We start from the raw sequence: 26,421 nt of genomic DNA on the forward strand, positions 1-26,421 counted from the left end.
ATAATAGAAGAATATTTAAAGCAGAACAAAGAATCATGAAGAATCATCCAAAAATAAATGTGTGGAAGTTATAAATATTATTTGAATAGTTATTCAGTTGTATAAAATATTTTTGAATTAAATAAGGTGATATAACATGATTGTGTATTTAAATACCTCGAAGGCTTCCTGAGAAGTCATTTTTTAAGATGATTATAAATTTTTTCTGTTAAAAACTGATAAGATTTTTGAAAATGTATAGTAGAATAAAAACTTTACACATTACTTATTAAAATTCTTTATAAAAGTTACAATAATTAAACACATATGCTACTGAGAAAAAAGAGGGGGGGGAAGGGATTAATGAATGATAGTTGAGGAAGTACACAATGTCTCTCCTGAACCTTTCCAGCTTGCTGCCCGCAGATCTCGGGATTTGTCAGCCTCTGTAACTGAATGAGTCAGTTCCCTATAATTAAAATCTTTTTCTCCATACATATATATCCAGTTAATTCTGTTTCTCCGGAGAACCCTGACTAATACACAGGGCATGGCTCAAAAAGGGACAAAGAATGCATCATAGCCAATAAAGTAAATAATCTTTAAAAATAATCAAAAATAAATGTAAAGTTCAAAAGGAGATCTTAGTATACTTAAGAACTCAGTATATATAAATACATTTCATAGTAAGTATAATGACAACAGGTTTGGGACAAATCATTCACAAATCATTTCCTAATCATTGTAGAGAAAATACTTTACATTCTCACTAAAAACATTCCAAATGACGTCAAAATCTTAATGTGGGAAAAAAATCAAACCGTAATTACTCATGAAGAAAACCTATATAGTACTTGGCATTAGCTTGCACATGCAAACAGTTGAGAAGAGGTCAAGTCTGCCCTTACAACAATAAATGACAGGACAAACTAAATCACTGACTTTTCTTGGGCTATCAGTGAACTAAGATCACAGGGTAAACCACCAACTGGAAAATCTATAAAGATAGGCACCAACAGGGAGAAACAGGACCTGAGCATTTGTTTAATTGGGGCAGAAGCCACTCAACTCCCTATAAGCTGTTGAGACATTGAAGCAGCAATTTCGACAAATTGTTAGAAGTTGAGTGTAGGCTATTGTGAGAGGGAGAAGCTCTCCTCAGTACTTCTGTTAGTTCTCATGCTTTCAAAAGCTTTTCCTCCAGGAATTCCATCAGGTTCTCACAACAAATATGGAAAGAATCCAGAGGCAGTTCCTCTTTAGCACTGGCTAGGGAGGGGAAGAACAACCACCATGAAATCCACCCAGACCCCTCCTCTTGTTGAACAAAGTCTTACTTTGCAGGGGAAGGACATCATCAAAAGGTACTAATGAAATATTGCAGATTGGGGAAGAGACTCCACCCAGCCCCAGCCTCCCTATCTCAACCAAGGGGTGGTGAGAGAGCCTTAATTTCCTTTTTTCCTGAAAATAAAATGAGAAAAGTGGAGTACATCTGCTGGAGCTAGGGAAGGTACTAGAAGTAAAAAAGTTCTATCTCTGGGGGAGGGACAAAAATACTTATGAAGGACGTACCCCTGAAAACACAGGTCCAATGTGTACTTCAAAGACTGAAACTTAATCAGAAGAAACCCTCTCAAATGTTCTACCACTAAGCTAACAAACCTCCAGTAGTAATAATGCACTGTCCCTAGTGCAGTCTTTTAAATGGAATATGGAATTAAGAATATCTTATGAATGATATGAAAGACAGAAAAGAGGAATATAGAAAAATAAAACAGAACACTCTAATGTTACAACTGCAAGAAATTAAAAAAAAAATGTTGAGTTTATTCCAGATAAAAACATACATATATCAAACAGAACTATGAAAAAGTGTAACTTCCCTGGAATCGTGGATAGACTATGTGTGGCCTGAGTAAAATAGCACTATAGAAAAATAAGAGTTTTGTATGTATGTGCAAAAAATCAGACTAGGGACACTTAATGATGTGTTTGAGTGTAATGCCTTGCTCACAGGGTTTACAACAATTAATCTTTGTGGTGGAGAAAAACAGGCTGCCTACTTCTTATGTCCATTTTATGTAGTATAAATTTGGTGTTGGGAAGCGGTTGCCCAAGCAGGAATTAAGTTTTATGGCTTCTCTAAGTGGGTACAGGTAATGTATTTCAACAGCCCAACAAGAGAGAAAATGAATTGCTAGGCAGAATAATGGCCCACAGACATCTACATCTTCATCTCCAGAACCTGTGGACATGTCAGGTTACATGGCAAAGAGGGGGATTAAGGTTGCAGGTGGAATTAAGGTCACTAATCAACTGACCTTCAGGAGACTATTCTGGAACAAGCAGGTGGGGTTAATGTAATCACAAGCATTCTTAAAAGGGGAAGAAGGAGCCTGAAGAGTCAGCATTAGTGTCATGGAGTCTCAGGAAGGACTTCGTTCCCTGTTGCCGGCTTTGAAAATGAACTGGAGCTAGGAGACAGGATTGCAGGTAACTTTTAAAACTGGTATTTTTACTCTATAGCATCTAGAAAGTAATGCAACTCCGTTATGGACTTCCGGCTTGCAGTACTATAATAAATTTGTTTTGGTTTAAGCCGAAGGTTTGTAGTAACTTGGTACAACGGCAATAAGAAATGAATATATGGAGTTATGTCACTTTGAAGCCAAAATAATTTGAAAAGAGGTTGTGCTTTCTTTTTCCATTGTCTTTTCTCTTTTTCGGTGACCTTGGAAATTAAGTGTTGACTATGTGGGGACCACAAGCTGGTGCCTGAAAGGCAATCCTTCTGAATATTTGCTTGGACTTTGTTACAAGTGAGAAATGCATATTTATTTTGTTAAGTCACTGAGATTATTTAATTACCTTATTTACCAGAATTCCCCCCCCCCCCCCGCTCCCCAGTTTTGCCATGGCTTAGCTAATTTCAGTTAGGAAAATAATATTGGAAAAGGAATAAAGCTAAAATAGAAATTCCAGTAAAATATTTTTAATGGGTAAAATATTACCATCTAGATATGAAATCATTTTTGAGTTAAACTATTTTGGGCTCACAGCTTAAATAAGCAGAAAGTCCTTTCAGTAGAAGTTACACGAGAGAAAAAAGCGAGAGATCGCGGTAAAGTTAAAGTTAAGAAATAAAAGCAATTGGTTATAAAGGTGTGATACATACTCCTGAAGTACTAGTAATACTTTTTACGATTAGGTATTTTTTTAAAGGTTGTGTGGTTCTTTCATTTTTCCTCAAGGTTAACTTAACCTAGATTACTAAAGTTTAATGATGTTATTTTAATAATACTTATGTTTCCTAGAACCAAGCTTTATTAGGATTACACATTACAGCTTTAAAGGACAAACTGGTCCTCAGGCAGTATTAAATAACCCAACTTTCATTGTACTGTTGTAAACAATACAGGACCCTCTCATATATTCAAGATAATTTTAAGCTTAACAGGCACCATCAGTTGTGTCTGGGGACAGGTTTTATTTGCAATAATTTTTGTATACAAATATGAATATTTCATATCTCATTCCTTGTTGAATGGTGTATAAAATAAATGTCTACATTTCCTACTGTGCTCTCATTTCCACCTAAAAGCGAGTAGTTTCAGGCAACATATGAACAATCAATGGAAAGACTTTAACTTACCCTTTGATATAAAATGATATTAACCCAAGATTAAACTTTGGCTCTCACATCATTGATAGATCGCTCACATAAATAAGCCCATAATCCACAACCAATACCCCCTCCCCCATACACACACACTTATAAGTTACAGTCCATACACAGTCACTTCAGAGAACTGGCTAAAGACAGCAATGACAACAATTTTATCCAACATGGTGAATCAGGGAGCCCTTATTCCAATTTTGACAGGCAGCAGAATATATTGAAAAGATGTTTTTAGGCATACTTTCACGCCTACGGGAGGAGAATGTAAAACGGAATGTAACAAAAGGAAAAAAAAAAAGTGGATTTGCAAGGGAAGCACACAGCCAGGTGTCATTCTCTGGTGCTACTACTACAGGACTATCAAATTCACATCCTTGTGGAAACATGTCATTTGTAAGCAAAAGACCATGTCTGCAAAACAATATTGCCAAAGGGTCCCTTCATTTTAAACTTAAATACATAGAGCATTTAAAGCCACCTGCTGAAAAATACCTAAAGCAAGTCATACTAGACAAAAGAGTTTATGGGGTTAGACCAGAAGGCCCAGTGTTATAAAGAAAAATGTTAAAATTCATTGTGAAGATTTTCTAATGTTATAAAAACAGACAAAATATGCCACAGTCCCTTCATCTGTAATCGTTTAATTGTAGAGTAAATCATGTTGTTCTGTTTTCAGCATTTAATTTTTAAATTAGCTCTTGGCTGCAGTGTCCTTGATTACAGAACTTAATTAGCTGTGCCTGTTGAAGAGAATTATGCTATATACAGGATACATGATCACATGGAAAAGCTTCATACAAGCAATCAGAGTCCTAGGGAAGCTTGGTTAACTTTCTAAAATGTGCAAGAACAGTTGGGAAACAGGCTGTATTTAGAGACAGAAGATTCAAAGGAGAAAGCTACATTAAAACAAAATTAGATAGGTCTGTGTTCTGTGTAGGCAAATATTTTGAATGACTGGAAATACTGAGTTTTAGAAGAATGAATTAATATTAACTTCTATTGTATTTGTTCATTAATAGATTGACGACATGATTCCTTATGTACCAAATTAGAGGAAAAATTCAAGTTTCTCTGTTTATTGGCTTAAAAAGAAGGATACTTGTGTAAATTGTGTAAACCTGTTCTTTGTTTTCACTAGTTGTGATAGCTTTTGATCTTCCTATATCATGTAAATTATATAAATACATACAAATTTTCAGTACTGAACAACAGCTAAGCCAGAAACGGCTTTTCAACAATATCTTATAAAGTGGATGAATTCACAGAGCTAATCACACCTATGGAAAATATGTTTTTCTCTAAACAGTTCATGAAAACTTTTACATCTTAAACATAAATATTCAATATGAAATTCCAAGAGGATGTCAGAAATGTAAAGCAATCAAGAGATTACATAATATAAAAATGAGTTTGGGATAGCTCAAATGAACTAAAAGGGCAGTTACAACAGATTAATATATTTTAAAGAATTCTGAGCACAAGGTGAGGGTAGAGTTGGTACCTCAGTCGTCATTTCTCCAAATTAGTTTCCAAGTTTGCTATTCATGTAATGTGAGGTAGTCAGCTTTTGATGTTGAAGTAAATAACCTTTATTTAGCATACAATTTTTTTTTTTTTTTTTTTTTTTGTGACGTTGCCGAGGGCTATGGGTCGCCTGCACAACAGATCAACTGAACTCAGCTGTGCTTAGCTGGGTTCTGTGGTGCTAGATTCAGCTCCACAATAATTGTGTTTTTTTATTTTTAAACGCTGATGGAAGCAATAGCCGTGATCTAAGAAACCTGTTTTCATGTTGAAAGACCAGAGTGAGAGAGGCGGAGACTACCCGTGAAACTTTATTTGATGCTTCTGCTGGGATGTAGTGAACTTCATTAACTTGTATAACATTAGCCAAAACGTGTCCGCATGACCAAGCCCAAAGTTTAAGGAGATGAAACACATGAACTTTTCCACAGAACTTGTAGGCAGTTAACAGCACCGTAGTCAAGAAGGCATCATTCTATTATAGAGGGAGGATGGACGATGGAGAGCTGTTTGGGAACAACAATTCAATACCACAGGGCTAGATGTTCTAGCATCTCAGAAGCAAGAAGATAACCTAACAATTATTATATAAGGCGCAGAGAGAAAGAATGTTAAGATTATACAGAATGCCCCATCTTGTCTTGCTATACTTCGATGTCTAGTGCAGTGCACTAAAATGTGAGCACAGTGAAGGCAAGTCTTACCTGTTTTGTTCCTAGAAAAATGCTTGGTATGTCAAAGGTACTCAATAAACATTTACGACTGACCTAATGAAGAGAAGTGAAGACCACAGTAGATGGGAGAGATGATGATGGCAGAATCAAAGCCAAGGAAACATGTCTAGAGCAAATGGCCCTGTGTTTAAAAAACAAACAAACAAAAAACACACATAAAAACTCAGAACTTCTAAATGTGAAGGTAGGGTAAAATAATACCAGAGCATATTAGGTGTAAAAAAGAGAAAAAATGTTTCTGTGGTCTCAGTTTCTAGAAGATGGCTTATAATTTATACATTCTTAATGCAATTACATTATAGGAGAAATAAGATAGATGTAACTTTTTCTAATACTCTAAGTCTTACTAGCTTCTGTTAAATTAAAAAAATCATAGGAAATATAGTGTATAAACTGTGAGAACACATTTCAAAAATCTTTTTCCTAAAGGGAACATATCTATGTAAACAGCCATCCATGTGGAGAAGAAGAACATTATCAGAATCCCTGAAACCCCCTCATGATTCCACAATATCACACTAATTCTTCCTATAAGCACTATCCTACCTACTAACATCTCACTAGGTTAGTTTTTATTACCTTTGAACCACATATATAAGTACAGAATAAATTATCTTGTAAATGCTCTTCTGACTCATAATCATATGTGTGGGAGAAATCTGTTTTGTTCTGATAGCCATAGTTCGTTTTCTTGTTGGATGGTATTATAATCCATGAATCCATAATTTATCATTAATTTATGAATACTTGGATTGCTGCTATAAGCATTTTGGTGCATTTATGTATATTCTGGGAGGTATAAATCTAAGAATGGTGTTGGGTCACACAGATAGGCATTTTTATTTAAATTTAGTGGTATAATATATATGGAAAAAATGTAAAAATTTCCAAAAAATGTAGAACATCTGAAATTTTCCAAAGTGTTTCTACCAATTTACCATCCAGTATCAGTGAATGAGTTGTTTTATATACTAAAACCCCACTTTTTAAGAAACCAGTCTAATGAGTGTTTATTATTAGTTAGCTTTTACTGTACTGCAAATTACTCCAACACGTTGGCCTTATGTAATAAACAACCACTTGTCTTGAAACTCAGTATAATTACTTTGGGTTGAGTGACTCTTTTGGTCTCAGCTAGTTCACTAATGCTTCTGCAGGAAGGTGCTGGTTTGAGCCGGTTGATCAGATGCTTGTAGCTGGGTCCGCATGTCTTGGTTCTATGTGGTCTGGCATTGTCTAATAGGGTAGACGGAGTTTTTTTACATGGCAACTGCAAAGGATCTTGAATGATAATGAAAACATGCAAAATTTCTTGAGGCCCAAATTCTGAACTTGGACAATATCCCTTCTAATCCATTAAGTGGCTAAAGCAAGTAGCAAGACAAGGGCAGATGAAAGTCTGGGGAAGTTGACTTCATTTTTCTGACAGAGTTTTAAACTTCCATGTCAAGGAACAAGCCTACAGGAATGGGAATAATTACAACCAACTTCATAAACCATCTACAAGAGTAGTATTATCTAATTGTAATTTAATTTTCATTTCCCTCATGACTAACAAGGTTGATCAACATTTCCTATGATTTTATTGTCTTTAAAAAGCTCCTTTATGAGATGCCTGTTCAAGCGTTTTGTCTGTTTTTTAATCCGTTTACTTCATTTTTAATCTGTAAGAATTCTTTCTGGATATAAATCTATTACCACTTCTCAAATTGTGGCTTACCTTCGATTGACTGGATCTATTCTTTTTATAGTTCAGTGGTGCTAAATTTTAATGTAAAAAATGTATCCATATTTTCATTCTGGGGTATTTTATGTATTTATATTGCTTGCTTGTTAAACAAAATAAAGTTAGTTTAGCATGAGGCCCAGGGCCATGAGGTAGCTCCAACAATTTCTAGAAGTTTTTTCCCCCCCAATTCAATGACAAATTCACTTGAAAGTGATTTTGTGTATGATGTGAGGGAATGTTATTGCTTGTTTTTAAAAATTTTTATAATAGTGATATAGTTGACTCTAATATTTTAATAAAGACCTCTATTTGGATGATGCTATGAAGGTCCATCTTTGTCAAAAATTAAGTATTGAAATTGCATGAGTCTGTCTTTAGATTCTCTACAGGCTTCCGTTGGTGTATACCTCTAGTTTGTAGCAGGACTACACTGTCCTTATTACTATAATACTACAGTTACACAGTGTAGCAAGTCTTCCCTTTTTTTCTTCTTTCTCCTCTGTTTCTTTAGTATTTTCTTTGCTATTCTTGGTCTTTTACTTTTTATCTACACTTTAGAATTGGCTTGATTGCCAGAATTTTAATTCACAATACAGTCAAACTAAGTAATTTTCATAAAATGGCATCATTTCTTTTCCAAGGCTTTTCATCTATGACTTCAGTAGGCCTATCCATTTTCCTGGTGTCGGTACTGGTGTCACTCTTTGAATGATACAAAGCCACAATTTAAAAGATAGAACAGAGTTTTTAGGTAAAATTCAGCCAATTAATGGATTTATGGTATTATGGTAAAATTAGGATATTGCTGGTAAGCCAAGTCTCCACTTTTTTTAGCTTCATTTTTATTTTTTAATTGAAGTATAATTGACATACAATATTATATTAGCTTCTGGTATACAACAGATTGATTCAACAGCTCTATACATTGTCAGGTGCTCACCACAAAAAGTGTGGTCACCATCTGTTACCATACAACATTATTATAATACTGATTATATTCCCTATGTTTTTCATTTCAGTGACTTATTTATTTTGTACTGGAAGTTTGTCCTCTTTAATTCCCTTCATCCATTTTGTACATGGCCCCTTCCCTAAACATCTCCTCTAGCAAACACCCAGTTTGTTCTCTGTATTTAAGAATCTATTTTTGTTTTTATTAGATTCCATATATAAGTGAAATCCTATGGTGTTTGTCTTTCTTGGACTTATTTCCTTTAGCTTAATACCCTCTAGGTCCATTCATATTCTCCTGAATGGCGAAACCACATTCTTTTTTATGGCTGGGTAATATTCCTGTGTGTGTGTGTGTGTGTGTGTGTGTGTGTATGCATGTATACATATATATACCACTTTATCCATTCAGGTACCAGTGGACACTTGTATTGCTTCCATATCTTGGCTATTGAAAATAGTGCAATAAACAGGGGTGGATATCTTTTCAAATTAATGTTTTTATTTTCCTTTGGTAAGTCAGTAGTAGAATTGTATCATATAGTATTTCTATTTTCAATATTTTGAGGAAACCCCATATGGTTCTCCACGGTACAAATTTATATTCCCATCTGTGCATGAGTTTTTCCTTCTCCACATCCTTGTCAATACTTGTTACTTCTTGTCTCTTTGATTCTAGCCCTTATGACAGGTGTGAGTAATATCTCCTTGTGGTTTTTACTTGCATTTCCTCAATGATTAGTGATTTTGACCACCTTTCATGGCTGTTGGATAGAGTATTCTTGGCTACAGGTTTGGTTTTGTTTCCCCTTCCCCCTACCTTCCCCTTCCTTACATCCCCTACCCCCTATCCTGCCACTCTCTTCTGAGAGTTTCTGGTCAAAAATCTGCTGATAGCTTTATGGGGCTTTCTTTGTATCTAGCTGCTTATCCTCCTTTTGCTGCTTTTAGAATTCTTTCAATATTTTAAATTTTTGCTAGTTAAACTATGTGTTTTGGTGTGGATCTTCTTGGGTTCATCTTGTTTGATGCTCTCCGTATTCCTGGAACTGGATGTCTGTTTCCCTCCCCAGATTAGGGAAGTTTTTAGCTGTTTCTTCAAATAACTTTTCTACCCCATTCTCTCTTCTCCATATGGGATCCCTATAGTGCAAATGTTATTATACTTGATGATGTCTCTGAGTTCCCTTAACCTATTTTCAACTATTTTTTTTTCTTTTTGCTATTCAGCTTGGTTGATTTTCATTACCCTTTCTTCCAGATCGCTGAGCCATTCTTCTGCATCTCTAATCTGCTATTGATTCCCTCAACTGTATTTTTTATTTAAGTTATTGAATTCTTCAGCTCTGGTTCTTTTCTATATTATCTACCTCTTTGAAATTCTCACTGAGTTAATCTACTTTTTGTTTTTTTTCCCCAAGTCCAGTCAGTATCCTTATGACCATTTGAACTTCTTATCAGGCCTGGTCCTTATTCCCATTTTATTAGCCAGCTGTAATGATTCACTTTGCCTGTTGTGGGTTTGCTCCCTGCACTGTTTAGAGGCCTGATTGTGGCTGCTGTGGATTCATGGATGGGCATGGCTGGCACTCATCCTAGCTCTTAGCCATTAGCCTTTCTGTACAGCTATAGGCACACACAACAGGGTTGCTCCTTGCACAGGTGGCTAAGAGGACTTTCTGCAGGAACTGTGTGCATGCTGTTATGTGAGGTTATCTCCATCCTTTCCTAGGGCAGGGGTCACTATGAGGGAAACTAGTCCTAGATGTGGCTACCCACTGCATAGGGTAGGGCAGAAGCCACTTCACAAAATGATGCCTTGCCCAGGCAGGTGGGATGGGTGCTACTGGCCCCCAGAGGGAATACTGAAGCGGGCCAAGCAATGTTAGCAAGGTAGATTGGAAGTATCAGAATTGTTTCCCACAAACATCTGTCTATCTGAGCTGGGGAAGAGAAGTGGAGCCTGCCAACACTTCTGTTTCCAGAGAACTCCTCTGCAGATACCCACCCCTTCTGTATCTATTCTAAGATTAGTCAATAAATTTACTTCACATACACCCCAGGTGCTTTTGAAACTGCTGTTTCTGTGCTATGTTGGGCCAAATTATTTAATATACTGGCTCTTTAAGGTTTGGTGATTCCATTTCTTCTAGACCTCTAGCTCTGCAGAATTGAGCCCTGCTGGTTGTTAAGGCACCTGGAGTTAAGCCCCACTGGTTTTGAAAGCCCAACATTATGGGGACTTGTCTTCCCAGTACCAGAGGTCTGCGGTGTGGGTACTGATTCTCTTGCTTTTCCAAACCTGTGATGTCATTACTATTTGTGGTTATTTACATCAGGGGTTTGGTTCCCAACCAAACCTCTACATCTCCTCTTTTTCATGTTGACTTCTTTCTAGGACTAGCTATGAAAAATTTGTTCTGCCAGTCTTTAGGTCATTTTTAGAGTTAGTTGCCCAGATGTACCAGCTGTCTCCATGTAACTGGGATGAGGTTAGCTTGGGACCCTCCCACTCCTCCTGTGTTTGTTTGTTTTAGCTTAATAATGTTATAATTGCCTGTGGATAAATCTAGATAGAGAATTCTTGGTATTTGGTGTGTTTCTATTCTACTTAAATGGTATATAGGATGTATATTCAATATATATTTGTTATAGGACATATAAATACACTTGATTATTATATATGAAATTTGTCTAGTCAGCTTGTTAATTTTATTTTTTAATTCTAATCATCTATATATAATTTTTTAATGTACACAATTGCAATATGCAGATGCTGAGAGTTATTTCTCTTCAACTCACTAAATCTCTTTTAAGGTGCTTTTATTTAATTTATTTTATTTTTTTAAAGATTTTATTTATTTGAGAGTGAGAGCCAGAGAGAGCACAGCAGAGAAAGAAGGATAAGCAGGCTCCCTGCTGAGCAGGGAAGGCAACATGGGGCTCAATCCCAGGACCCTGAGATCATGACCTGAGCTGAAGGCAGACGCTCAACTGACTGAGCCACCCAGGTGCCCCTTTTTAAAGGTGGTTTTAAACTAATCTGTTGAGTTATTATAGATTTCAGTTCTAAAATTACCATAATGTTTTAATTATCTGAAAATATTGTCAATCATATTTTTGTGCTATTTTTATATATATTTTTAAATTTTTTATTATGTTAGTCACCATACAGTACATCATTAGTTTTTGATGTAGTGTTCCATGATTCATTGTTCGTGTAAACACCCGGGGCTCCATGCAATATGTGCCCTCTTTTTTTTTTTTTTTTTTTTAAGATTTTATTTATTTATTTGACAGAGACAGCCAGCGAGAGAGGGAACATAGGCAGGGGGAGTGGGAGAGGAAGAAGCAGGCTCCCAGCGGAGGAGCCTGATGTGGGGCTCGATCCCAGGACTCTGGGATCATGCCCTGAGCCAAAGGCAGATGCTTAATGACTGAGCCACCCAGGCGCCCCTACGTGCCCTCCTTATTACCCATCACTGGCCTATCCCAATCCCCCATCTCCCTCCCCTCTGAACCCCTCATTTATATTATAAAAAAATCAGAGCTATTTTTTCATAATAATTTTTTATTATTATATTAGTCACCATACAGTACATCCCTAGTTTTTGATGTAAAGTTCCATGATTCATTACTTCCATATAACACCCAGTGCACCATGCAATACATGCCCTCCTTAATACCCATCACCGGCCCATCCCAATCTCCCACCATTCTCCCCTCTGAAGCCCTCAGTTTGTTTCCCAGAGTCCATAGTCTCTCATGGTTCATTCCCCCTTCTGTTTACCCTCCCTTCCTTCTTCCATTTCTTCTCCTATGATCTTCCTACTTCTTATGTTCCATAAATGAGTGAAACCATATGACAATTGTCTTTCTCTGCTTGACTTATTTCACTTAGCATTATCTCCTCCAGTCCCATCCATGTTGCTGCAAATGTTGTGAAATCATTCTTTTTGATGGCTGAGTAATATTCCATTGTATATATGGACCATAACTTCTTAATCCAGTCATCTGTTGAAGGGCATCTTGGCTCCTTCCATAATTTAGCTATTGCGGAACATGCTGCTATGAACATTGGGGTGCATATGACCCTTCTCTTCACTACCTCTGTATCTTTGGGGTAAATACCCAGTAGCGCAATTGCTACATCATAGGGTAGCTCAATTTTTAACTTGTTAAGGGACCTCCACACTGTTTTCCAGAGTGGTTGTACCAACTTGCATTCCCACCAAGAGTGTAAGAGGGATCCCCTTTCTCTACATCCTCTCCAACATTTGTGGTTTCCTGCCTTGTCCATTTTTGCCATTCTAACTGGTGTAAGGTGGTATCTCAATGTGGTTTTGATTTGAATTTCCCTGATGGATAATGATTTTGAACATTTTTTCATGTGTCTGTTAGCCATTTGCATGTTTTCATTGGAAAACTGTTCATTTCTTCTGCCCATTTTTTGATTTGATTGTTTCCTGTGTATTGAATTTGAGAAGTTCTTTGTAGATCTTGGGTACTAATCTTTTATCTATAGTGTCATTTGCAAATATCTTCTCCCATTCCATGGGCTGCCTCTTAGTTTTATTGACTGTTTCCTAGGCTGTGCAGAAGCTTTTTATCTTGATGAAGTCCCACAAGTTCATTTTTTCTTTTGTTTCTCTTGCCTTTGGAGATGTGTCTTGAAAAAAGTTGCTGTGGCTGATGTCAAAGAGGTGGCAGCCTATGTTCTCCTCTATGATTTGGATGGATTCCTGTCTCACATCGAGGTCTTTCATCCATTTGGAGTTTATCTTTGTGTATGGTGTGAGAGAGTAGTCCAGTTTTATTCTTTTGCATGTAGCTGTCCAATTTTTACCAGCACCATTTATTGAAGAGACTGTCTTTTTTCCACTGGATGTTCTTTCCTGCTTTGTCAAGGATTAGTTGCCCAAAGAGCCGAGGGTCCATTTCTGGGTTCTCTATTCTGTTCCATTGGTCTGTGTGTCTGTTTTTGTGCCAGTACCATGCTGTCTTTGTGATCACAGCTTTGTAGTATAGCTTGAAATCCGGCAACGTGATGCCCCCAGCTTTGTTTTTCCTTTTCAACAATTCCTTGGCGATTTGGGGCATTTTCTGGTTCCACACAAATTTAAGGGCTGTTTGTTCCAGCTCTTTGAAAAATGTCATTGGTATTTTGATCAGGATGGTGTTGAAAGTGTAGATTGCTCTGGGTAGCATAGACAATTTAACTGTGTTTATTCTTCAGATCAGTGAGCATGGAATATTTTTCCATCTTTTTGTGTCTTCCTCAATGTCTTTCAAGAGCAATTTGTAGTTTCTAGAATATAGATCCTTTATGTCTCTGGTTAAGTTAATTCTGAGGTAACGTATGATTTTTGGTGCTATTGTAAGTGGAATGGATTCCCTACTTTCTCTTTCTTCAGTCTCATTGTTCATGTATAGAAATGCAACTGATTTCTGAGCATTGATCTTATATCCCGCCACGTTACAGAATTGCTTTATAAGTTCTAGTAGTTTGGGGGTGGAGTCTTTTGGGTTTTCCATATAGAGTATCATGTCATCTGCGAAGAGAAACAGTTTGACTTCTTCTTTGCGATTTGGATAGCTTTTATCCCTTTTTGTTGTCTTATTGCTGTTGCAAGGACTTCTAGTACTATGTTGAATAATAGTGGCAAGAGTGGGCATCCTTGTGTTCCTGATCTTAAGGGAAAGGCTCCCAGCTTTTCCCTATTGAGAATGATATTGGCTGTAGGCTTTTCATAGATGGTTTTTATGAGATTGAGTAATGTACCCTCTATCCCTACACTCTGAAGGGTTTTAATCAGGAAAGGATGCTGTATTTTGTCAAATGCTTTTTCTGCATCTATTGAGAGGGTCATATGGTTCTTGACTCTTTTTCTTGTTGATATGATCTATCACACTGATTGATTTGTGAATGTTGAACCACCCTTGCATCCCAGCGATGAATCCCATTTGGTCATGATGGATAATCCTTTTAATGTACTGTTGGATCCTATTAGCTAGGATCTTGTTAAGAATTTTGGCATCCATATTCATCAGGGATATTGGTCTGTAATTCTCCTTTTTGATGGGGTCTTTGCCTGGTTTGGGGATCAAGGTAATACTGGCCTCATAGAATGAGTTTGGTAGTTTTTCTTCTGTTTTTATTTTTTGAAACAGCTTCAGGAGAATAGGTATTATTAATTCTTTGAATGTTTGGTAGAATTCTCCAGGGAATCCATCAGACCCTGGACTCTTGTTTTGGGGGAGTTTTTTGATCACTGCTTCAATCTCTTCATAATTAATCAGTCTGTTTAATCAATTTCTTCCTCTTCCAGTCTTGGTAGTTTATAGGTTTCCAGGAAGGCATCCATTCTTCCAGGTTGTTTAATTTATTGGCATAAAGCTGTTGATAAAAGTTTCTAATGGTCCTTCCTATTTCATTAGTGTTGGTTGTGATCTCTCCCCTTTCATTCATAATTTTATTAATTTGAGTCCTTTCTCTATTCTTTTGAAAAGTCTGGCCAGTGGGTTATCGATCTTATTTATTCTTTCAAAGAACCAGCTTCTAGTTCTGTTGATCAGCTCTACTGTGCTCCTGGTTTCTAGTTCATTGATCTCTGCTCTAATCTTGATCAACTGCCTTCTCATGCATGGGTTAGGCCTGTTCCTCTGTTCCAGCTCCAGCTTCTTGAGGTGAGAATATAAAAACTGCATTTTAGATTTTTCTATTCTTTTGAGTGAGGCTTGGATGGCTACGTATTTTCCTTTCAGGATTGCCTTTGCAGTGTCCCATAGGTTTTGGACCAATGTGTTTTCATTCTCTTTGGTCTCCCTAAATTGTTTAAATTGTTTTTTAATTTCCTGGTTTACCCAGTCATTCTTGAGCAGGATGGTTCTTAGTTTCCAAGTGTTTGAGTTTCTTCCAAATTTTTCCTTGAGTTTGGATTCCAGTTTCAAAGCATTGTCATCTGAGAATATGCAGGGAATAATCTCAGTCTTTTGGTATTGGTTGAGACCTGTTTTGTGACCCAGTATATGGTCTATTCTGGAGAAAGTTCCATGTGCATTCAAAAAGAATGAGTATTCTGTTGTTCCTGGGTGTAGTGTTCTGTATATATCTATGAGGTCCATCTGGTCTGGTATGTCATTCAAAGCTCTAGTTTCTTTGTTGATTTTCTGCTTAGGTGATCTGTCTATTGCTGATAGTGGAGTGTTGAGGTCCCCTACTATTGTATTATTATCTATATGTCTCTTTATTCTGGTTAAGTGTTGGCTTGTGTATCTAGCTGCTCCCCTGTTGAGGGCATAGATATTTATAATTGTCATATCCACTTGTTGGATACATTCTTTAAGAATAATATAGTGTCCTTCTGTGTCTCTAACTATAGTCTTTAGCTTAAAATCTATGTCTGATATGAGAATTGCTACCCCAGCTTTCTTTTGAAGTCCATTGGCATGAAAAATGGTTCTCCATCCCTCCACTTTCAGTCTGGATGTATCTTTAGGTTCAAGATGAGTCTTTTTTAAACAGCAAATGGATGGGTCATGTCTTACTATCCAATCTGCAGCCCTGTGCCATTTTATGGGAGCATTTAGGCCATTCACATTGAGAGTGATTATTGAGAGATATGATTTTAATGATATCAAGTTGCCTGTGAAGTCTTTGTTTCTCTAGATTGTAAATTTCTGTTCTGTACCACTCTTGGGGCCTTTTTACTTTTATAGAAACCCCCTTAATATCTCCTGTAGGGCTGGTTTGGTTGTTATGAAATCGGTCAGTTTCTGCCGATCCTGGAAGGTCCTTATCTCTCCATCAATTCTGAATGACAGCCTTGCTGGATAAACGATCCTTGGCTGCATGTTCTTCTCAGATAGAGTTTCGAAAATACCCTGCCAACCCTTCCTCTCTTACCAGGTCTGCGTAGACAGGTCTGACGTTATTCTGATATTTTTACCTCTGTACATGAGAAATCTCTTCACCCTGGTCACTTTCAGTACTGTATTCTTGAATCTAATATTTGCAAAATGCACTATGATGTGACGTGGTATAGGTTTGCCATGGTTGACCTTGGGAGGGGTCCTTTCTGCCTCTTGGACATGAATGCTTGTTTCCTTCACCAGATTAGGAAAGTTGTCAGCTACAATTTGTTCAAATATCTCTTCTAGACCTCTCTCTTTCTCTACCCCCTCGGGGATGCTGATGATTCTGACATTGGAACGTTTCATTGAGTCAGTAATCTCCCATAATCTATATTCTTGAGATTGGATTTTTTTGAGCCAAGTTTCTGTTTTAACTTTCTCTTCTACCATCCCATCCTCCAATTCACTAATTCGTTCTTCTGCATCATTTACCCTGGCCGTCAGAACATCTTGTTTTGACTGCATTTGATTCATAACATTTTTAATTTCTGCCAGATTCGCTCTCATTTCCACCCTTAGAGATTCTATATTCTTGTTAATATTTTCATTAATATTTTTTTCAAGTCTACACATCAACTTGACCATTGTTACTCTGAACTCCATTTCTGACAAGTGGTTATATCCATAACCATCAGTTCTGTGGCAGAGTCCACAGACTCATTATCTTTTTTTGCTGGTGGGGATTTCTCTTCCTCATTGTCATCCTGATGAGGAGAGGTTGCGGGACTGCCCAGAGCCCAAATTATTGACCAGGACCCAGGCAGTGTGCACTTGTTTTGTAGGGACCTTAAGGATGTGGGCTTCTTGATTTTTCAGCCTGCCTTCTGGGGGAGGGGCCTGCCACGCTGATAGTCAACCCTGTTTGGGTAGAGTCGCCCTGTCCCCTGTAAGGGGGGATGGGGATGGGCACAATGTGAGCTGGTATTTCCAGGCTTTTGTTCTCTGGTGGCTTTCCCTGTTGGTTTTCTGTGCCTCTTTTGAGAGTCAGAGCAGCAGAGGCCGTATCCTAGCCTCTGTCTCAGAACAGAGAGATCGCAGTCCGCTCTCCACTGAGCTCTCTTGGCCACTTTAACTCTGCTTTCGTTGGTGCTGCCAAAAACCCTGCAGTGTCCCAGGTTGTGCGCCCCACAGCCGGTGTCCCAGTCCTCACTTCCAGGGCTGGCTTGTCTCTGTCCTTTGTGCTTCTAACACTGCCAGCCACCCCTGGTTCCTGCATGCCCTCCCGAGCTCCCTGTTTCAGTGTGGTTACTGCGCACTCCAGAGTGCCAGTTTTCAGTCTGCTCTCGTGCGCGCTCCTGAGCACGCTCCCGAGCTCCCAGTATCAGTTGGGTTTCCGTGAGTGCTCCGGAGCTCTGGTTTTCAGTCTGGTCATGCGAGCACTCCCGAGCACCGGGTTTCAGTCTAGTTCGAGTTGTGCTCAGGGGCTCCGGTTTTCAGTTTTGATGCGCGTGCGCTCCTGAGCTCCCGGTTTTAGTCCGGTTCCAGTGAGCGCTCTGGAGTTCCGGTTTTCAGTCTGGTCAGACGCGCGTTCCCAGGCTCACAGTCTCAGTCTTTTCTCTCACGGTTGCCGGTCAGGGAGTCACACCCGCTCCCCAGTGCAGGTGGGTACCACTTCCCTGCGCCCGAGCATGGCAGCTCCCTCCCCATTCTGTTTATCTTCTGATATCTGTGCGCAGATTCACGGCTCCCTGCTTCGTACCTCAGTACTCAGCACCGGATATGGTCGTTTGTAGAGATCCAGATGTATCTTCCTGTGTCTCAGGCCGATTCCGTGTGTGTTCAGGATGGTCTGGTAGATATCCAGCTCGACTTAGGGGAAAAAGGGGTCTCCTACTCCTCTGCCATCTTTTTTCCTCTCCAGAGCTATTTTAAAGTACAATTTTGTAACTCTCTTAATTTTGTCCCCTTCATATTTGCGGGGGATGTGTCCCGTATATTTTTGGTGCTATTAACCTTCTATTTCTCTTGGTTGTCTGTTTGCATTATTTTTTTGCATGAGCCACTATTTTTAAAATTTTTATTCTGTTATATATGAAAAACTTTTGTGATAACTTGAGGGAAAACATGATAATTTCTTTTTCTGGTCTTATTGAGATACACCTGACATTAACATTTCATTAGTTTTAAGTATAGAAAATAATAAATAATATAAATTACAAAATGAATTTAGTCATCATGTACCACTTCACTTATTTACAATTTTTCCTGCTGTGTTGAGAACTTTTAAAATCTACCCACTAAGTAATTTTCCAGTATGTAATATAGTATTAACTATAATAACCATGATGTACATTGTATCCCCAGGACTTACTTATCTTATAAGTAGAAACTTAGGCCTTTTGACCACCTTCACCCATTTCACCCCTTGCCCCTACTTCTGGCAAACAGCAATCTGTTCCCTGTTCTATGAGTTCACGATTTCTTTTTTTATTCCATACATAAGTGAAATGATAATATACAGTATTTGTTTCTCTGGCTTATTTTACTTAGCATAATGTCCTCAAGATCCATCCATGTTTTCATAAGGGCATTTCCTTTTTTTATGGCTGAATAATTTTCATTGTATGTGTGATCTATATAATCACGTGACCTTTTCTATTATCTGTTAATGGAGGGTTAGATTGTTTGCATATCTTGACTATTGTTAGTAATGATGCAGTAAACATGGTGGGGATGCAGGATTTTCAAGATCATGATTTTATGTTTCCTTAGAATATATAAACAGTGGTGGAATTGCTGGGTCATTTGGTAGTTCAATTTTTAAATTTTTTGAGGAAATTTCATACTGTTTTTCATGGTGGTTTCACCAATTTACATTTCCACTAATGATGCGTAAGATTTTCCTTTCTCCATATTCTCCTGAACAATTATCTCTTATTCTTTTGATAATAGCCATTCCAACAGGTGTGAGGTAATTTCATTGTGACTTTGATTTTCCTGATGATCAGTAATCTGGAGCACATTTTTTTGTACCTGTTGGCCATTTGTATATCTTTTCCTGGAAAAACGTCAATTTAGTTCCTCTGCCAATTTTTATAATAGGGTTTTTTTTTTTTTTTTTAGTATATATTTAGTTTTGTGAGTTCTGTATATACTTTGTAAATCTCATGTTTGATCAGGGGTTAATATTCAAATATTTTCTCCCATTCTTTAGGTTGGTGTTTAATTTTGTTGATGGTTTCCATTGCTATGCAGAAGTTTTCTGTTTGGTGTAGTCCCATTTGCCTTTTTTTTTTCCTTTTGTCATTTTTGTTTTTGGTGTCCAATCCAAAAAATCATTGCCAAGACCAATGTCAAGGAAATTATCCCATTCTAGGAATTTTATGGTTTTAGGTCTTAAGTTTTAATCAGTAATCCATTTTTTTTTTCATGGCGTAAGTCAGGGGTCCAGTTTATTTTGCATGTGGCTGTCCAGTTTTCCCGATACCAGTTATTGAAGAGACCATTGTTTCTCCATTATATGCTCTTGGCTCCTTTGTCATAAATTGACAATGTAAGAGTCGGTTTATTTCTGGGCTTTCTATTCTGTTTTATAGATGTGTCTATTTTTATATTAGAACCATAATTTTTGGTCACCATAGCCTTGCAATATAACTTGAAATCAGTAAGTGTGGTGTCTCCAGCTTTGTTCTTAAGTCCTGAATGACTAAAGCAATCTTTTTTTTTTTCATTGAATTATGAAGTTTACCTTGTATGAATTTTTTTCTCTTGCTACTTTTAATATTCTCTTGACAATTATAATGTGTCCTGCTATATGTCTCTTTTGATTTATCCTATTTGGAAGCTGTAGGCTTTCTGGGTTTGGATGTCTGTGTTTTTCCCCACCTTAGAGATATTTTCAGCCATTATTTAAGAAACCTTTCTGTTTCTTTTTCTTTTTTTTCTGGGTCCTCTATAATGTGAATATCTGTCCATTTGATGATGCCTCATAGGTACCTCGAACTATGTTTACTGTTTTTTTTTTATTCTTTTTGCTTTTTGCTCCTCTGATTTAATGAATTTCATTTTCTTATCTTTGAGTTTGCAGATTCTTTCTCTGCTTCATCTAGTCAACTATTGAACCTCTCTATTGAATTTTTCAGTTATTATATTCTTTTCCATGATTTTTTGTTAGTAATACATTCTTATATATTTTTTTATCTACATTGAATTATTACTGTGTACGTTACTCTCCTGATCTCAGGAAGCACCTTTATGATCCTAATTTCAAACTCTTTGCCATGTAAATAACTTAGCTTTATTTTATTAAGGTCTTTTTGGGGATTTTATCTTATTCTTTTTGCCTGAAACATATTTCTGTTTCTTTTTCCTTGACTCTGTTGATTTCTGTGATAAAACTGTCACCTCTCCCAAGGTGAAAAAAGTGGTTTTGTATAGAAATGAAGGAATGATCTTGTGGGAGATGAACATGTATCATTCTGCTGGCCTAAGCTCTTCCTCATCTCTCAAACCTTTGTGATCGTCCAAACAGGCTTCTTTGTTCTTACCCCCTTTATTTGAGGGTGTACCAAGACCTACCAGTGTCCCAAAGGGAGAGAGCTGTTATTAACTAGATGCAGGCTGATTGGAAACTGGACCCTCAGGCAGCAGCTTTTAAAGTATGCTAATAAACCTGTTTGGGGTGAGAGACTGTAAAATAGGCATTTGTGCTTGCACTCTGCTCTGAACCTTTGGGGAGATAGCCAGTTAAGAATTGTTTCTTTATTTGCTATAGTCATATTAAACTACTGAACACAAGCCCTGCTGTCCACTAGAGCCAAGCTATCAAGGAATGCGACCTATAGTCAGCAGCACAAAGCCAAGGAATCCAATGTGTGCATGAGCTCCTTTCATGGAGACACAGTAGACCTAGAGCTGAGCAGAGAGTATGTGAAGATGGTGCCTGCTGTCCTTCCTGATCTTTTGGGAGGATTGCAGTTGTCACTGCAGTGTTAAATTAGAAACCTGACCCTTAAGCTATAGCTTTTAAAATATGCAAATAGAAAAAAATATGCAAATAGGCCTTTTCAGGGAAATTCAGAGCATTGCAGTCTGCTGCTTCTGTGCTAAACCCTTGAGGGATAGCCAGTTAAGAACTTACTCTGTTTGCTATAGTCCTGTGGGACCGATGAATTCAAGTCCCATTGGCCAAACAGGCCACAGAGGGTTGAATCTCCTTGTAAGCAGCCACAAAAGCTGTGGCACCAAACATGTTCACACGCTTCTTTCAGGGAAATAGAGACCTGAGTGGTAAAAAGAGTTAGAGAGAAAAGATGGTGCCTGCCAGTTTCTCCAGAGTATTACAGTAGTCACTAGATATGAATTTAATAAGAAGCCTGACCTTCAGGCTGTAGCTTTTGAGATCTGCAAATAGAGACTCTTTCAGGGAAAGACTGGGTGTTTTAATCTGTTGCTCCTCTGCTGAACTCCACAGATAGCCGTAAGAGTTCTCAGGAGCCCACTAAGTTTGTTCTATTGTAGGGCTTATGGATACAAGCTCCGTTGGCTTTCAGAGGTAAGTATTTTGGGGGGCTATCTCTCAGGTAGAAGTCTTAAAAGCTGGGCACTAAATGTAAGGATTTATCACTCCTCAGGGAAAGGATGGGAGTTGTGATTTTCTTCTTCACTTTATGTCGCCATACTGGGGTGGGGTTTATGGTGAGTTTGTGTCAGCCTCTCCTACCAACCTTAAAATAGACCTATTTTCCCCCCTTGTTTGCCCAATGTACAGGAGTCACTTGGCTAAATTTTGGTTTTCTTTTAGTGGGAATTGTTCTGTATGTCACTATAGTTTCGGGTGCATATGAGGAAGTTAGTTCAGGAGCCTCTTAGGTTACCAGCTTGAATCGGAATGCAGCTGACAGTTTCTTAAAGGAAAATGTATTTTCACTCCTGGAAAGTGTCCAGGCTAGGAGCATCAGCAGTCCAAACAATCTTAATTCAGATCGAGATAATTCAAAATTATACTTTAAGCCTTATAAGGGGTTCATAATCCAATTTATTGTTAATACTACAGTGTAAACTTCTTGAGTCCCAACCTAAAGTCTGGTGAACTATTAAGACCCTAAATCACTTCCTAGCTTTGACCTCCAACAGTAATCCCTCCAGTGCTATGAGTTTATCAAGGCTTCCGCTTAGTTTCCTAGACTCTTATTTATAATTTTGGAAGAGACAAATTTATTTGGGTAAAAGCAGCCCCCAAAGCCCTTATCATTTCTCTGAAATTCTCTCCTGTTATAGATCTTACTCTTTTTTTTTTTTTAAGACTTTATTTATTTGATGGGGAGGGAGAGAGCAAGAGAGAGAGAGAGAGAGAGAGCATAAGCAAGGGAGCAGCAGAGGCAGAGGGAGAAGCCGACTCTCCACTGAGCAGGGAGCCTGATGTGGGATTCCAGGACTCTGGGATCATGACCTGAGCTGAAGTCAGATGCTCAACCTAGTGAGCCACCCAGGCACCCCAGATCTTACTCTTATAATTATTCATTACTTAATATCTCTCCAACAACCTGGAACATATTTAAGTCTATGTGTATATTTGAACATTTCTAGTTCTCTGTGGGATGGTGGTTCAAACACCACTCAAACTCCCACTTAATTATCAAGACTATATTTGAGTTAGGTATTATTCTTTATTCCAGATGTTGAAGTACATTCAAAAAGGTTCTATACCCTGTCTTAAGTTATATAATAATGAATGGGACCAAGACCTAATCCCAAATTTATTGTGTTATAAGCCTCATATACTAAGCATTCTAGAATGTGTCTGGTTTATAGACCACCGCAACATGGTAGATCATAAACACATTTCGTTTAAGTATTCACATTCACTATGTTTATCCTATAAATGAACCCAGCCCAGGTTTCATGCAAATGTACAAATGTTTGCCCTTTTGATTAGATAAAATGATTACTGGTGAATAAGGGACAGGCAGGGCTAGGTAGGGAGAGATAGATGGGGCTATGTCCTCAGGCTCATAGAAATCCCAAAAATACGGAGGTGTGGGGAAACCAGAGATAAGGGAACAAACTGGATCACCCTGCCGAAGCCAAGGGGGATGGTGTCTTTTTTTTTTTTTTTTTAAAGGATAATCACCCGTGACTGAGAAAGAATTAACCAAACCCTAAAAGGGAAGTAAGCCATTGAAGGTGTTATCATGTTATCACTAGTCCTTGCTCAATGGTGATATCAAATATTAAAAGGATTTAAATTTCCTCATTAGCTTTCTATAAAAGACCAACCCTAAAGGCCCTCATTGGAACCCTGTTGGGACCCCTCTCCTCCTGAGAGCTATTTCTGTATCTTTGCTTAGTAAACTTCTGCCACTTTATTCACTCTCCTTTGTCCATTGAGATTCATCCTTTGACTCTGTAAGACAAGAACCTAGCTCTCCCGATTCACTGGGACAGAGGAGATATTTGTAGCATTATTTAATATTCCTGTGACTTCGAAATTTTATTATAAAGTAGTAGTACATAGATTTTTGTGGGGGTGGTTATATTATACTTATGAGATTATGTACACGTCTCATACTTGACAAGGCAGTTCAAGGAAAGTCTCTATTAGATAGTATTCTTATTTACTATAGTATAAAAGTGTGTATATGAGATACACATGTATCTTATACCAATATAAATGTACAAGTCTTATTTCAAGAGTTTTGTATCTTGTAATAACTTTTATACTCTGACCCATTATACTTATTTTATAAAGCACAAGGAACACTAGTGTCCATTTGATCTTTAGTTCATTTGTCTGCCTATATTTCTATAATGTAGTGAATACAAATATTTTGCCTATTGTGAAAATAGTCCATAAAATTTTCAGAACTTAGCATGATTCCAAGTTATTTGACTTGGGGACAAAGCCAGTTTTTCTAGGTGTTTAATCAATATTTGTTATACAGGAGATACAGAATTGCATTTGCATAGTCAGAAGAATTCAGTGGCCTGGAGAATGAGAAAAAGTTAATAAAAACACATATTTCAGGCAACAGATCCATAAACATATTACCATGAAGGGGATTATTACAAAATCATTGCAATGGAAACATGTTATATACATGTTTTATTTTTCTTAATATAGCACCTAGTTAAATGACATCTTTTTGTTGGAAGTTTTTTAAGTGATTATTCTCCACAAGTCTATTGACATGTGGATTATTTCTTTTAGTTTAATATTAGTGTAACTAACATACAGTATTGTGTTGGTTTCAGGTGTACAATATAATGATTCAACATTCTGTACATTACTCAGTGCTCATCATGATGAGTGTACTATTTTTATTTCATTGTATTTAAAAAATTTTATTTAAATTCTGGTTAGTTCACATATAGTGCAATATTGGTTTCAGCAGTAAAAATTAGTGATTCATCACTTAACAACACCCAGTGCTCATCACAAATGCCCTCTTTAATACCCATCACCCATCTAGCCCATCCCCCACCCACCTCCCTCCATCAACCCTCAGTTTGTTCTATATTGATAAGAGTCTCTAATGGTTTGTTTCCCTCTTTTCCCCCCTTCCCATATGTTCATCTGTTTTGTTTCTTAAATTCCATATATAAGTGAAATCATATGGTATTTGTCTTTCTCTGATTGACTTATTACACTTAGCATATACACTGGCTCCATCCACATCAGTTGCAAATGGCAAGATTTCATTCTTTTTGATGGCTGATTAATGTTTCTCTCTCTTTCTCTCCCTCTCTCTCTCTCTCTCTCTCTCTCTCTGTATACACACACACACACACACACACACACACACACACACACACAAACACACCACTCCTTTATCCATTCATCAGTCAATGGACATTTGGACTCCATAGTCTATAGCGCTATCAATAATAGCCAAACATCAGGGTGCATGTATGCCTTTGAATCTGTATATTTGTTTCCTTTGGGCAAATACCTACTAGTGCAATTGCTGGATTATAGGGTAGGTCTATTATTAACTTTCTGAGGAAACTCCATGCTGTTCTCCAGAGTGGCTGCACCAGTTTGCATTCTCACCAACAAGTGTAAGAGGGTTCCCCTTTCTCCTGCATTGTCACCAACACCTGTTGTTCCTTAGGTTAATTTTAGCCATTCTGACAGGTGTGAGGTGGTATCTCATCATGATTTTTATTTGTATTTCCCTGATGATGAGTGATGTTGAGAATCTTCTCATGAGTTTATTAGCCATCAGGATGTCATCTTTTGAAAAGTGCCATTCATGTCATCTGTGTATTTCTTAACTGGGTTATTTGTTTTTGTTTTGTTTTCTTTTTGGTTATTAAGTTCTTTATAGATTTTGGATACTAGCCATTTAACTGGATATGCCATTTGCAAATATCTTCTCCCATTCCCTTGGTTACCTTTTAGTTTTGTTGCTTCCTTCACTGTGCAGAAGCTTTTTATCTTGATGAAGTCCCCAGTAGTTCATTTTGGTTTTGTTTCCCTTGCCTCCAGGGATGTGTCTAGTAAGTTGCTATAATCAAGATAAAAGAGATTGCTGCTTGTGTTCTCCTCTAGGATTTTGATGGTTTCCTGTTTCACTTTGACGTTTCTCAGCCATTTTGAATATTTTTGTGCATGTTATAAGAATGTGGCCCAGTTTCATTCTTCATGTTACTGTCCAGCTTTCCCAATGCCATTTGTTGAAGAGACTGTTTTTGTTTGTTTTTCCCCCATTGGATATTCTTATTTGCATTGTCAAAGATTAGCTGGCTGTATAGTTGTGGGTCCATTTCTGGGTTCTCTGTTCTATTCCATTGATGTGTGTGTCTGTTTTTGTGAGAGTACTGTACTGTATTAATGATTATAGCTTTGTAATAGAGTTTGAAGTCCAGAATTGTGATGCCACCAGCTTTAGTTTTCTTTTTCAACATTCCTTTGGCTATTCGGGCTCTTTTGTGGTTCCATACACATTTTGGATTCTTTGTTC

At 37.5% G+C, this 26,421-nt stretch overlaps 1 long non-coding RNA gene across 2 annotated transcripts in view; it reads left to right on the forward strand.

The window, feature by feature from the left end:
- The first annotated feature begins 2,151 nt into the window (after window positions 1-2,151).
- The window catches only part of LOC123798154 (uncharacterized), a 373,819-nt gene continuing 349,549 nt past the window's right edge, over window positions 2,152-26,421 (forward strand). For both annotated transcript variants that reach the window (XR_006781187.2, XR_006781188.2), the window contains exon 1: window positions 2,152-2,475. This is a non-coding gene — a long non-coding RNA (uncharacterized LOC123798154). The remainder of the gene's footprint in view (window positions 2,476-26,421) is intronic.

This window comes from Ursus americanus, chromosome 1 (assembly GCF_024610735.1).
Source record: "Ursus americanus isolate L20-20 chromosome 1, mUrsAme1.1.p, whole genome shotgun sequence".
NCBI classification, from domain to species: Eukaryota; Metazoa; Chordata; class Mammalia; order Carnivora; family Ursidae; genus Ursus; species Ursus americanus.